Genomic DNA, 13026 nt, shown 5'->3' on the forward strand with positions numbered 1-13026 from the left:
AATGGCACAATCTATCAGAATCCCTGAGGAACAACATTGTATAGACCAGACACATGACTGCCCACGCAGGGGCTTGCTGCTAAGATCGACTGAACCATATACCGGACAGATTTAAGCACGACAGAGACACAAGTGTCAACTGCCAGCGTAGACCAAACAGAATTGAGACTGAGATTTAAATTTTGCTTCTGCACCCACCAACTCTCAGCAAACCAATATTCCTTGCTCGACCCATCGAGCTCCTCATATGCTGCTTCATTCCCTCGTTGCAGGCGCTCAATAACTGCACTCTACTCCTCCATCTACCTCTCCCCTCAGCCATCAATTGCATTAACTGCAGCTTTGCGCAGAAGGGGAGTTTAATTGCCAATTGACGGCCTCCTCCGAGGAGCCGTGGAGTTAACACGGGGCGGCACATGCTGGGCATGTGGCTCGCCCCTCCTCGACACTCCAACACCCGCATCCGGGGCTTCGTTGTCCCTGTGGATGAGACTCTCACATTCCTGTTTGCGTTGGTTGCTAGGAATGATGTCCAGGTTGCCCTCAAGGAAGGGCTGGTCTGATTCTACCCCAATATTAGCAAGAAGATCTGCTATCTTATTACCCTCTCTTTTTGTGTGATGAAAGGAGATGGCATTGTAATTGCGCACTTCATCAGCCATGCTGCTGAGCCTGGCCTCAAGTCTCGAGCTGTTGGCCTAAAGCAAAAATAAATTTTAGATCCATTGTATTCACCCATAGATTTTAACATAGTATTCTTAACTTATGGTTTTTCCCATGGTATTCTTCCCTAATGTAGGCTTTTTAAAAACATGAATTTTCAGTTTCTCCAAATAAATAGATTTGGTTAGGGCTTTGAGTGGTATCTATCTGCTATATCCCCACACATTATAATAGTCTTTTTTGGTTGTTGTTCCATGGTTAAACATTAAATCTGAAACAATAAGAGAATTAGGGTCATAGTTATAATGGTTGTTCCCCGGTGGTGTTTTGTGGTTAAACATTGAAGCCCACAAATAATCGGAATCAAAACAATAAAACTGAAAACTCTAGGCATCTTCATATGTTCACTTGATTTATGCTTAATTTTGTGAAATACATTTTTCGGCATTTTTAATAATAAAAATTGGTTGAATTTATTGCTTAAATTATTTGGTTGCAAAGGTTTTATTTAATAGGGAGCGATGAGCATAAAAGGAATAAGCATAAAAGGCATTTCAAAGTGCTAAAGATCGACCGGTCAGAGCCTTTGGAACTCAATAATAGCGAAGACCCCATTGTTGACACACAACAATAAGTCAATAGAACAATAAGTCAATAATGTGTTGTAGAGGATCATGTGCAACACTTTTGAGGGTTTTCATGTTCTTTGTATTCCCATTATTATTTACATTTGGTCGATATTTCACTGTGTTTCTAGTTGAGGTGGTTGATTCATTAAAATTGATATTAATTTCTTCCTTCTTTTCTTTTTTAATTTTACTTTTGGTTTTTTTAGTTTATAAGCTCAATATTCATTTATGTCATGTCTTGTCCTATCCTATCCTGTATAGTCATATTTAGCATTTTGACTTTGTAAAATGACATCAAAATAATAATAATAATAATAATAATAATAATAATAATAATTCAAATAAAATAGTTAATTTATGGTTGACAGTTTTTGGATTCTAGATTTTGAATATAATATTTTAAAACATAATATTTTTATTTTAAAATATAATATAATATTTTTATTTTTTTTAATAAAATTACCTTTAAAAAATACAAATAAGATAATAAAAATAAAGATAGTGATATGTTGAAAAAAATTGAGTCTCTTTGAAACTGACTTTCGAATTAATCACATAGAATTATTTGTTGGTTGAAGTTTTGAACCTCCTAATGAGGCTCATCTTCAGGACCAAGGTGAAAAAACCGATCAATCAATAGGATTAAATAATAATGAGATGCGTCAAGTTCCAAAATTAGTCGTTAGATTCTAATATTATTTAATCAAAACTAACCTTAACGACTAATTTTTGGTTAAGAAATTATAACTAATTTAATCAATATGTAAGAAATTATTAAATAATTTAAATTAATTCTTATTTATTAAATTATTAATTCTTAAATTATTATTTATTATTAATAATATTTAATCAAAACTAACATTAACAACTAGTTTTATATAAGAAATTATAATATGTAATAAAATATTAAATTAGCACTAATTTAAATTAATTCTTAATTCTTAAATTATGAATTCCTAAAATATTATTAATTATTAAATAATAATTATTAATATGGTTAAAAAAACAAAAATATTTTTTTATTTTCTATTATTATAATAACATAAAAATATAGGAGATAAAAAAGAATGATAAAAAATATAAAACTAAAAATAAAATAAGAAATAGAAATATATATATAGATATATATATATATATATATATATATATATATATATATATATATATATATATATATATATAATCAAAATCCAAAATAAATAATCACAAAGGAATGGCAAGAACCTAACTCATCCTTAATTTCCAACCATTGTCTTTATTTAGATTTTTGGCCTGCTTCTCAATTTCAATGGCCTCTCTCAACCTCTTATGGTGGAAATGATCAATTCTCGCAATGACTTTGGAATCCTCAATGCAGACATGGTGCTTAGTTTTCTCCCCATGTTCAGCAATAGTTGAGGAGTGGGAACGATTATGCCTGATGCCTACCGCATGTTCTTGAATTCTCAGGTTAATGGAGCACAAACATCAAACATAATCGTTCCTGATCCTCATCTATTGTTGAACATGTGGAGAAAACTAAACACCATGTCTACATTGAGGATAACAAGTTCATTGTAAGGATTGATCATTTCCACCATAAGAATTTGAGAGAGACCATTGAAATTGAGAAACATGCCAAAAATCTCAATAGGAACGATGGTTGGAAATTAAGTAAGAGTTGGGTTCCTGCCCTTCCTTTGTGATTATTTATTTTCTTATTTTTATTTTTATTTTTAATATATATATATATATATATATATATATATATATATATATATATATATATATATATATATATAGATATATATATATATATATAATTTCTATTTCTTATTTTATTTTATTTTTATTATATATTTTTTATCATTCTTTTTTATCTCCTATATTTTATGCTATTATAATAATAGAAATTTAAAAAAATTAATAAATATTTTTTTCCCTTCTCTTTGTTTTAACCAAAAACTAGTCGTTAAGGTTAGTTTTCATTAAATAATATTAGAATCCTAACGACTAATTCTGGAACTTGATGCATCTCGATGTTATTTAATCCTATTGATTGATTGGTTTTTTCACCTTAGCCTGAAGATGAACCTCATTAGTAAGTTCGAAACATTGACCAGCAAATAATTCTATGTGATGAATGGAAAGTTGGTTTCAAACAATCATTATGGATCATAAAAGTCTGAGATAAAAAATAAAAAATAAATTAAAAAAAAAAGGAGTCATTGTATTCACCCATGGATTTTACCATAGTATTTTTAACTGATGGTTTTTCCCATGGTATTCTTCTCTAATGTAGGCTATTTGAAAACATGACTTCTTAGGGATTTGAGTGGTATCTATCTGTTATATCCCCACGCATTATAATAGTCATTTATGGCTAATGTTCCATGGTTAAACATTGGATCCGAACAATAATAGAATCATATTCATAGTTATAATGGTCATTCATTGCTGATGTTCCATGGTTAAACAATGAAGTCGAAGAATAATGAAAATCAAAACAATAAAAGGTGAAAACTCCAGGTTTATTCATCTGTTCGTTTTATTTATGTTTAATTTTGTGAAGTTCATTAGTTTGGCATTTTTAATGAAAAATTGGTTGAATTTACCACTTAAATTATTTGGTCGCAAAGTTTTTATTTAATAGGGAGCAATAAGCATAAAAGGCATTTCAAATTGTTGAATGTCGACTAATAGGAGCCTTTGGTACTCAATATTAGCAAAAACCCCATTATTTACATGCAGAAAGAGCTCAATAATTTTTTGTAGAGGATCGTATGCAACACTTATTAGGGTTTTTCCATTCTTTGTATTCCCATTATTATTTACATTATGTTGATATTTCACAGTGTTTTTGGTAGATAAAAATTGCTATTAATTTGTTATCTTGTGTTATTTTCTTTTCTTAATTTTATTTTTGGCTTTTTTAGTTTATAAGTTAAATATTCATTTTCGTTGAGAAAATTAAAAGTTCGGTAATCATTTCGAGATTTGTTTTAGTTGATGAAATGAGAAGGTTGAGGAGTTTGTTTTAACAATGAAAGGGGATATTGGTTTTGTTATAATTAAAAAAATATGTTTTAATTTTATATAAATATTTCATATTTTTTTTAATTTGTTAAGAGTAAATGTTCAACGTAAACAAGTAAATAAGTTAAATCTTTAAGAGTGAGTCTATTTTTATAAATTAATAATAAATTATTTTAGCCGAAGTGGTTTTCTTCAAATACTAATGATGAGTTAGTTTATATTACAAATAATAATAAAATAACAAATGAGTTATGATAGGTTTTACCACCTTCTTAAAAAAAATAGAGAGAAATTAAAGTTGTATTAAATTACTTTTAAAATATAAATAAAAGTAGTTGTGTGTGTTTTGGAGATTCATTTTAGTTGATGAAATGAGAGGGGTGAGGAGATCATTTTAATGATAAAAGGGGATATTGGTTTCGTTATAATTATTACTAGCAATCGCCCCAAAAGGTGCAAAGATACACCGAAGGAGTAGAAGATTTAGAAAGATCATCTCCCCAAGAATAGAGCCAAAAATAATCTCATAATTAATTTTATAATTCGAAATCAGCTGCATAATTTCAAAAAAAAAAAAAATTAATAACACAAATAATCATAAATTTTTATTTATAAATTAAAAATAACTAAATAAATTTAATTACATTAAACATAACAATGACAAACAATTATTCATTTTTACTAAAACTTTACATGCACACAACATTTGTAATAAAAAAACAAAAACAAAAAAAATCTTACACCCTGTTTAACTTTAAATGTAGATTTTTTAACGATTTTATTGTTCCAACATGATGAACAACAAATAATGTCACAGTATGATGAACAATAAATGATATGGAAATTGGACAAAAAAATGATGTCGTAATGTGACAAACAACAAATTCATCACCCATGTGATGAACAACAAATGACTTTGCAATGTGATGAACAGTGAATGTTGTCACAATGTGATGAATAAAAAACGACATTGCAATGTTATGATATCAAAATGTGATGAATAACAAATTTCATCACAATGATATAAACAACAAGTGTTGTGACAAATCTCCATGAATGGTAGAGAGCGTCTTTGCCCAAGAATTTAACTTGGAGAGTAAAACGTTGGAGGGAAAATTGTTGTCTAGAAATGGAATTTGTTACCAGCTACATTTTATAATGCACTATAAAAAAAATTGGGGTAGGCCTTCTCGTAGAAGTTCAATGCAAGTGCACCTCCTTCTACAAATAAACTAAACAATCATCTTGTTCGCCTTCTACTTGGTACAACCATTCAGGAATTACTCATTGCAAACAATAAAACAAAATTGATTATGATCAATTTTTCCATTATAAATGCATCAACCCACATTCAAATAAGTACTCTCTTTGTTCTTATGCTAATATATTTGAAAAATTATAGCCACTCATGCTAAAAAACATCTTTCTCCCATTATCAGAAAAAAAGAATTGGTAATCCAGTCCTATATGCCAATAAGGAACAAACACTCTACCATATACATACTGAAATTTTAGATCATTTTTCAAGCATTGAAATTTTTACCTTGGGTAAAAATTACATTCTTTGTTGGTCTGATAGTGCAGTATCCTACAAAGAATGCATGTTGGGCTCATAGGGAACAATCACTCTACCATATACATACTGAAATTTTTGATCATTTTTCAAGCATTGTAAAAATTACATTCTTCGTTCGTCTCTAATAGTGCAATATCCTACAAAGAAAGCGTGTTGGGCCCATAGGTTTGCAGTAACCATTTCAAATGGTACCATATGACATAGCATCTACCTGAAGAGAAATTAGATGAACAGGCCTCCTGTAGATAGTGTTTAAAACAACCTTTAGGGGGAGAATAAACACTCAAGAGCACTTATGTAATGTGTCTCTCATGTATGATTGTTGATCTCACAATAATGTTTCTATTTAAGATATGTTGTTGTTTCAATTTATAGTCTGGATCTATTAGTGCAATAGTCATTTCCACTAGTCTATAGCATGGGGATACATTTAGATTGGGGTGAATTTCAGATATTCATAATGCAGACTTTATCTAAGACATTAGGCACATTTTCTTTGGGATATACACAAAGAAGAATAATTTCACAACATAGTTGGACAATAACATCAATGCTTGTCCTCACAGAGTCACACTTTCACAAAAGAGCAATAGAGGACACTCTTATGAGAGTGTTGGAGAAGCTAAAGATAGAAAATACAACTACAAGCATCCAACAAAAGCAGATACAAGATTGAATTATGAAGAGGACAACGACCTATAGGATTGAATGATCCATTAAAAAAAAAAGGCATGGTGTTGGGAAAACCATTGAGACTAAAAAATATAGCATTTTGTCAATCCCAAAAATAAAACAAGCAAGCACAAGAACCACAAACATCAAACCTAGATTGCACATTACAGTGTAGCAAGAAAGAAGTCTACATTGAAGTATCAAACAAGGCTAAGCATAATAATGGATATAGTTGTTCATTGTACCTACTACCAAGTGTCATGAGAAACAAATTTTGAACTTTTTTTTATGTCTACAGAAGAGGAAAAGAGCTCAATAGGAAAAAAATATAAGAAGAGGAAAAGAGGTCAATAGGAAAAAAAATATAACAAGATACACAGTGCATGTAGCAAAGGAACCCATTAAAAGAATAAAAAAAATCCCAAAACTAAGACTAAAAAATAATATAAGGTGAAGAAAAAAAAACAACAACAATGTTATATTAGAAAATTCATAATAGAAATGCATTAAACTAAGCAATTAACATAGGACTACCATGAACAACTCTCTAGACCGAATCAAGGGAACTGAACCCCAGGATAAGCCATCTCGTGATCTTATAAAAGAAAATAGTGCACTGCTTTAACATATCAATTTGTTAGATGTGTGTTGATGGACAGAGAGTAGTAGTAAATTGAAGAGATTCTAGAGAGGTCCGAGACACTTCATATTTTGCACTAGCAAACCAAAAAATGTGTATGTGCTATCTAACCAAAGAGTGGACCATTCTCGGAATATTGCAGTGTTTAGGCAGGATTTTTTTTAAGGTGGGTATGTTGTGAGGGTCCTTATTAACAGGAAAATAAATGAAGAAAATAATTTTGAATACAATACAAATGTGAAGATGATGAGGATTTTAATTAAACATTAATAATCTCCTACTCACATTCTTATCCATCCAGATTTCAGTCTTTCTTTCCCATCCAGCCACTTAGAGTTTCTCATTGTTTCCCTGATAAGTAGTCATCCATGTGTAATTGTCTTTATATATCTAATCTCAAATTGTATTCGGTTTTAACCAAGAAACAATTGATTTACCTTGAGTGGAAAGCATCTAGTTTCATCTTGATGGAGACTCCAGAAGAAATAACCCAATAGAAGCTTCTTTTTATCGAATGAAACCTTTGCGGCCATGTTATTGTAACCAACCCAGATTGGGTCTGAGGAGTATGCGTAGGCGGACATGGTTTTCTTGTTAAAGACCTTTGTTGCTTTATTTGTCTTATGAAGTTTCTAATCTTAGAAAAAAACATCACTCATGTTTCATTGCCCAAGGTTAGCTTGGGACTAGAAGCCATGGTGAGGGCTCCAATATATATCTTGTTTAGGCTTATCAGTATCCAAGAACGCCCATAGAGAGGCATTCCCATGAAAACTTTGTTGGGGGGACCCCATCATGGAGCCACAATCCAATTCCAAAGTTGGTGTTGATGTTGAATGAAGGATCATATAGGTTCGCATGAGCTCCGATGGTAGAAGAGTCCCAAGAGCCGTGATATTTGAAGCACATGGCGTTCACATAGTCCAAATTTCAGACAATGGAGGTCGTCAGGTGAAGAGTTTTCCCGTTACACCAAAACCCGCAGGTGTTGGTAAACGTTCCAAACCAGTAACTAGGATCCCCAGGGTGGAAATTATAGATTCCATAGAGGTGCAATGATTCTTCCAACACCCCCCCTCAAACGCAACTCGGGGGAATCGAACCTGGGTCCAGGCTCTGATACCATGAAGAGGTTTTCTATTACACCAAAACCCGCAGGTGTTGGTAAACGTTCCAAACTAGTAACTAGGATCCCCAGGGTGGAAATTACGAATTCCATAGAGGTGCGGTGATTCTTCCAACATCGGGTATGCCCTCTTGTCAGAGGCTAGAAAGATATACTCTGCAAAATAGACGGTCATGGTGAGAAGGAGTCGAGAGAAACGTAAAGACTTGGCTTCCAATTCAATGGTGTGCCTATGTTCAGAACATTTGTACTCCTCCACAAATTTTTACGTTGGTCGTCTAAGATTTGTCCATTTGGCATGACTATTGTGCCTTCTCCAGGTTGTTGTTGCTATGTTGCTTCCTCTTCTCCCAAAATAGTCTCTACAACTCCTGCCGCTACATCACAAGTCCTTACTCTTGTCTCATGCTACACAGTGCAGGTAAACACTCCCCATGTCACTTGTGTAGCAGGCAAACACTACCCCATTTCCTCACACTCTTGCAAAACAAGAGATGAATTTTGGAAGAGCGTTAGGTCGCCCTTTGGATTCTTCCCTAAGGTTAGTAGATTCGAGGTAGTGATAACTGAAAGCAAGGTGCTTCTTCAGCCCATTGTCACATTTTTTTTTTAATGGCCCCACAGACGAGCTAAGAATCTACGGGTGAGCTGAGTGGGAGATGACGCGGCCAAATTTCATCTTCACGAAATGTCACCAACCAATTTCTTCTAAAATTACTCACCTCGTTGAACATATGTCACTTAATGGGCAAAACAGCAAACAGAAAAATGTCTAATGGAGATGAAAAGAGTAGAAGAATGTCTACCCTGACCAATTTCAAAAAGGGACACCTTAGGTGTAATTAATTAAAAAATATATTTTGAATTTATAGAAATCTTTCAAATTATTTAATAGTATTTTTTTAGGAAACAAACAGATAAGTTAATTTTTAAGGGTGAAATTCTGCTTTTTGTAAATTATTAATAGATTATTTTAGATGATGTGGTTACTAATGAGTTAGTTTAAATTACCAAGAGCAATAACAAATGACAATTGTTTTTACCCATTAACAAATGAGTTCTAATCAGTGTTATCATTTTTTTGAAAAAAAAAGAAATTAAAGTTGTAATAAATTATTTTAAAATATATAAATAAAAGTAGTTATTTGTATTTTATTAATTAAAAAAAATTACCAGCGTAGATCCATCTTAACTTTGGATCTACCAAGCACTGAGAGGGATCAAATCCCTTGAGGTGGAAATCTCTTTTAGAGTGAAAAGAGATTTGATCCCTCTCAGTGCTAGATTTGGATTTAATATAAATCTAGGCTGGTGTAAGCCAAAGTACAAGGATAATGAGATGGGTAAAGATGAAATTATTTCGTAAAAGGGCCGAATTTATGTGTCGAATGTAAGGAGGTGAAGGAATTAAGTTTAAAGGAAATGAATAGGGTACCATATGTTGGTCACCTAGGTTACCAAAAAACTCTTACAACAATTAAAAAACAATATTTTTGGCCAGTTTTAAAAAGAGAAGTGGGTAATTACATAGTTTGATGCTTAGAATGTCAGAGAGTTAAGGCTGAGTAAGCACCCAACTAGCTTTCTACAGCTAATCCCCATTCCTGAGTGGAAATGGGACGTGGTATCGATTGACTTTATTACCAATTTTCCCAGAATAATGAAAGGGTGTGACTTTATAATGGTAGTGGTGGATAAACTCACCAAAGCCGCCCATTTAATTCCAATAAAGTTAGTATATAAGGAAGCTAATAGAGCTGAAATCTAGATGCAGGAAATTGCTAGGCTTCATGGAGTGCCTAGAGTAATTATTTGAAACATGGATGGGAAGTTTACATCTAATTTTTGGATGGGATTATTTAAGGGAATGGGTACTTATTTGAATTTTAGTACAACATATCATCCAAAGTATGATGGACAAATAGAGCAAGTCAAGTAGATGTTTTGAGAATATGTTTCAAATGTATGTGATAGACAAGCCATGCTGGGAAAGCTACCTAAATTTTGTAGAGTTTGGGTATAACAACAGGTATCAGGGATCATTGTAGAAGAGCTTGTTTGAATCCTTCTATGATAGGAGGTCTAATACTCCGATGAGTTGGAGTAATCTAGTCGAAAGGACTATCGTTGTTCTAGAATTGCTCAGGGATATGGAAGAGTAGGTAGTGAAAATAAAGTAGAATTTGAAAGCTTCACCGGATAGGAAGAAAATTTATGTGGACAAGAACGGGACAAATAGAGAAATTTAATGTCAGGGACCATGTATTCCTAAAAGTGAAGGCAAAGAAGAGCTCAGTGAAATTGGGAATTTTTGCCAAGATAACAGTGAGATATTGTGGGCCTTTTGAGATCCTAAAGAGGGTCATTCCTGTTTCATATAGGTTTGCATTGCCTACATCTTTGCATGTTCATGATGTATTTCATGTTTATTTTCTTAAAAAGTATTTTCCCAATACTAATCATGCAATTGATTAGCATATGATTTAAGTACAGCCTGAGGGAGACTTTTGGGTCCAACCTATGTAGATTTTGGGCAGGATGGTCAAAGTTCTATGGAATTGATCCATCGGTATGGTAAAGGTGTAGTGGACCATGCTCGGTCCTAAGGATGCAAATTGTGAGAAGGAAGATGTAATGAGGGAGGAATACCCTCATCTCTTTTACTAATATGCTATATATACGATGCACTAAGGATCATGCATAAAATGGGGGGGGATGTAATACCCCTGCCTGTTTGTATTAATGTAAATACGAATGTATATGATATTAGGTTGGTGAGCTAGAGTTATTTTGCGGGCCTGTGTGCCCAAGAATATATATGTATACTTGTTTTGGGGCTAGTGTGCTTAAGTAGATGAGAGCCCATAAATTCATTTGTGATGTAAATATTATACATATACATATATTAACAAAATAAAAAATAGCTATGGAACCCACTCCGCAATAAATAATACGGGGGACACAACTCCATGGACAACGGAAATAGTTGTGTGGTGTTTTTGTGAAAAGGAACCTGTGGCCCACATGATTTTGGAGGGTGTAACATGAAAAAATAAAGCCATGCATATAAAAAGGTGATTTTTTCCATGTGAGGGGAGTCATTCAGTCGTTCAATTATTCATGGTTGGATGGTTGGTTTAGTTAGGAAGTTCTGGGGTTGGACTTCGGAACTAATTGAGGTGTGATTATTTATCAAATCACACCCAATTGGATGAATCCTACTTTTTGAGCCTTCATGGCTCCGAGAACTTGGTGACCATGGAGTTTTGGTGGAACTTCGTTTGGAGATATTCAATGAGACATAGTCTTGGACTCTAGAACTAACTGGGGGTTATTTGGTTTGGTTGGTAGGGCATATGGACACCCAGAGAGTAGTAGAGCTCCTGGGTTGTAGATTGAGATTATTCCTAGCTGGATGTAAGGCACCCTAGAAGGCGAGAACTGTCGAGGAACTCGATTTGTGACACTTGGGTGCAATTCAGGGGAACATGAACTTGTTGTTGGAAACTGAGGCTACTATGGTTTGTGACTTGGCCAATATCTATTATTTAATGTTTGGTGTTCAAACTTTTTCTTATGGAGTTGCATTCTCGGCTTGGGGGTGACCTATGGTTGAGATTTATGAACGTAATCTAGGGTTGGGTGGAATGTGGAGAGCCACCAACCAATTGACTTTCTTTTATAAGATAAGGGCCTATGTTCATGTGTATTGATTTATATTTATGTGTTTTGTTGTATATTGAATCTATGTTGAAACCATAGTTTCAGATATCTATACATAATTGTTTTAAACTACCTTTTTATTTCTCTTATGCATATATATTGACATAATACATATGCATGAACATTACATTAATGGCATTTAGCACTACATTCATGCTAACTGGAAACTTCCAAGTATGGGAGTAGCCATGGCAGGGTTAGAGTTTTTCTCACTTCCGCAATGAATTTATACAAAATTAAGCAGTAGGTGTGGTATTGTTGCCTGGTGAAGGGTTGAGAACGTTACAAAGCATCCCCAACCCTTCAACTACCCTCCAAGATCATTTCTCATCCTCTTTTTTACATTGGATAATAGGTATCATTAGAGTTTTATTTTTTAATATATTATTTCTTTTTATTTTATAGTAATGATTTTCCTTAACCTTACAGATGGTGTGCTTGCCTTACGCTTTTACTTGAATGTAGGATGGAGAATAGCCATGATGGCATGAGGCTCTTAACTCTAACAATCTAGTCTCCTTCATCATCCATAACCCGAACCTTCCTAGTGATAATCATCATAGAGCACATGTCATACCTAATTGTTCTTGTTTAGATCCAATCCAACTCAATGTTGATAACAATCATCAATGGGATATTATTGTGACTTTACACAATATTAAACAAAGATAATGAATGCCAAAATCAATTATCTCCATTAGTATTGTAGTTGTCTTCTTTGTCAATTTCCGTGGAATTTCAAAGAACCCCCTAAAGTCATTGATCTCCATGCATGAACATTGACACATTGCTAAAAAGGGAATCTTATGTTGGAAAGTTGAAAACACCAATTGGATTAGGGTTTCCTTTGATGTTGGCATCACCATATTATCCACTTCATTAGTGATGCTAACCTCTTATGCTACTATCAATCCTTGGACAATCTTTGCTCCTTGGATTGGAACTTGTAACAACCCCATTTTGACCTAGGATTACTATAACT

General features: G+C 33.1%; 1 pseudogene; it reads right to left on the minus strand.

Moving 5' to 3' along the window:
• Window positions 1-359: 359 nt before the first annotated feature.
• LOC149221098 (class V chitinase CHIT5-like) overlaps window positions 360-13026 on the minus strand; it is a 28156-nt pseudogene continuing 15489 nt past the window's right edge.

This window comes from Pinus tabuliformis, chromosome Q, assembly GCF_031772625.1.
Source record: "Pinus tabuliformis cultivar Carrire ecotype Pingquan chromosome Q, CPIR1, whole genome shotgun sequence".
In the NCBI taxonomy this organism is placed as follows: Eukaryota; Viridiplantae; Streptophyta; class Pinopsida; order Pinales; family Pinaceae; genus Pinus; species Pinus tabuliformis.